This window comes from Anneissia japonica, unplaced genomic scaffold (assembly GCF_011630105.1).
Source record: "Anneissia japonica isolate Jap-2015-1 unplaced genomic scaffold, ASM1163010v1 scaffold685_len2926416_cov193, whole genome shotgun sequence".
Lineage (NCBI taxonomy): Eukaryota > Metazoa > Echinodermata > Crinoidea > Comatulida > Comatulidae > Anneissia > Anneissia japonica.
Genome location: NW_022692922.1, coordinates 1,895,435 through 1,898,394, shown reverse-complemented (window position 1 = coordinate 1,898,394; position 2,960 = coordinate 1,895,435).

Sequence of the window (2,960 nt, the reverse complement as noted above, 5' to 3'; positions counted from 1 at the left end):
TATCCAATTAGAATTTTATTCAATCGGACAACATAAAAGAGATGGACACCAATTGGAAAATGCCAGAACCAAATGAGGCTTCAAAGAGGTTGACAAACACTGCTGAATACTGAAAAAAACAAAAGAAAAAGAAACAATTGTTATTTGCATTTATTTTACTTATTTAAAATACAAAAATGAAATACTGCACAAAGACTGTTCGTTAAAAATATGCTATAATAATGTTATGGAATATAAAACTATTATTAACAAAACATATTTTAAATCTGGTTTCTGTTAGATATATACAGTCATACTTACAGTAATAATTATTATGTACTGGCACTTTAAGTTTCGCAGGTCAGCAATCTTCTTAACCATGCTGACAGTAACTTTGCAATTGTCTTAGTAGTTCTCTATAACTGCACCGGACATTCTGAAAAACAATAATATTATAAAGATGAATTTTAAAAGCTACTCAGCATGAGGAAAATTAATTTCATTTCACATGTCCTAGGACAAGTAGCTTAAAAAATTCAGTTGTCCTGAAGACATATACTTCCCAAAATGTACTCATTGGGAAGTATTTTAAGTGGTGCTAGCGAATGGCTAGAGTGAGGTACTACGCATATTTAAGTATCAAACTCACCCTTTTTTAATATTCTTTTCCTGGTCGACAGCTTGAAACGCACGCTTACATTTTTGGCGAACAAATTCATTTTTGGAGTGGTCGATATCAAAAACACAAATTGCAATTCCCATAGCCTTGACACTTGTTGGAAAGTTGAGGTTAACATTTTATGTTTAGTTTCAACAGAAAATACCTGACATCAGATACTTGCAGAGCCTTCGCTTCAAAATTCAGTTAATCTGTTAAAAACAATCAAAAACAATATAGGCCTAGAGATAAAAAGCAGTTTGATATAGTGATACTAATGATATAATAATAAATATTCATTAATTATCAACAATAATTAATTAAACAGTACTACTATTAGGCCTAGCATGCCTTTATCTAGGGCTAGGCCTAGACTCCTATAGGATGTCAGGAAAAATTTGGTCCGGGGCAAAAATCGGTCCAACGGACTGATTTTGGCCTCATAATTACTTGCCAAATGTAATCCACATAAGCCAAAATCTGTCCGCTGAAATTTACTTTGCTGCAGAGCAGACTTGGAAATATTACGTCCGCAATAGGTTTTGGCGGAAAGAACAATTCCTAAGCTTTTACAGACGCGCATATGCTTATATAGCCAATCACAATGATGTCCCTAGCTGAAGCCTTAATTTGCATACATCACCCTATATAAGAGTTTAAGATCGGCATGTACTTGTGTTGATAGGAGAGCCTTTCGCGGTTAGTGAACGTTGGAATAACAGGAAGGAAAGACTTCCTGTTATTCCAACGTACACGGACATATATTACCTCACATTGAGAGAAAATTTAATTTCATATTCATAAGTCATACCGCCTCCACACCTCATATATTTGGTAGAAAGAGAGGGTGGTTGGGAAAACGTCATGAAAGGGTTTTTTTCAAATTTAACATGTAGTAACATGTAGACTCCTATGGCGCTAGCCACAGCACAGTGGTTTCAAACCACCAATCACAATCACAATGATATCCATCGCTGAAGCCTGAATTTACAGACATCACCATATATAAGAGTTTAAGATCATGATGTACAGTACAGTTTTTTTATTTGGCTTTTGTTGATAGCAGAGGCTTCAAGGGTTTTTTTCAGTGACAAGACCAACTACCATATCCCTTTCTAAATCCACGCCTCATATATTTGGTAGAAAGAGAGAGAGGGTGGGTGAACGTGAAAGGGTTTTAGTCCCACGACCACTAATGATTACAGAGCCAAACCAAGGCAATATGTATACACAGCCCAGGTGTGAATGCAAATAGTGGAATACAAGCTATGTGGCTCGGTTCCAGTAGATACAGAGAATATTTTGTCATTCTTAACACGTCCTACGAAATTCTTTCGAGACAGCACTAGTCCGTGAATTTGTGAACAAGATCGGAGATCTAAAGATGCAATCTCTACCGTGCATCAGTGGCAGCCCACTGGATCTCAATAGAGATTCTTTCATATTATATAAATTTTAAAAGGAAAATGGGAAAAACCCATAAAACAGCGAACGGCCACATAATGCAAAACTATTTAAAATTAAAACGGAACAGTAGAGAAAATCCGATCAGAATGACAAAATAAACTGAGCATCCACTGGAAGGAATCCCAATATCTGCAGACGGATCCGTTTCGGCCTTTATATATATATATAATACAGTATATAGGTTTTGTGGTTGGAGTATGTGTGCTGGCAGAGTACCGTAGTGTAGTTAGTATTGAGTTTTAAGAGTGAGCAGTGGTATTAATAAATAGTGTATTTTATATTGGTTTCAAGATTGGACTTCACCCATCACCTTTATTTTCATTGGTCGTTCAATTTCTAATTTCCCACCAAAAGATTTTCCCCTCAAAATCTATGCGGACCGATAGGTAAGCACTCACTGTGGTGTAATTGGTTGTGTACGAACTCGTATAGGTGTAGGCGGATCGATTTAGGCTAAGCCAAAATTTGTCCAGGCCGGACCAATATTATCCAAGGAGGACTGATTTTGGCCGGCCAAAATCAGTACCCCGGACAAATTTTAGCCCGGACTAATTTTGGCGTGACAGGCCTATCAACCTTAAACTTATCAAATCTTATAATGACTATGGTGCTACACAATCAGCCTGAAATTTACTTGACCTCTATATCTTTCTACATGTTACTTATAAATGATTCTGAATAAAATGAAATAAAATATACCTATTTGATTTTGTCATTTCATGACATACCATTAAAGGCAAATCAATGACATCATGAAATCATATTTATCAAACAATATATTTAATAGTTACGGTAGAAGCGGTTGGCGCATCGGTTGTGGCTTAGACGTAGGCCTACTCCAAACCTTGAGGTCAGG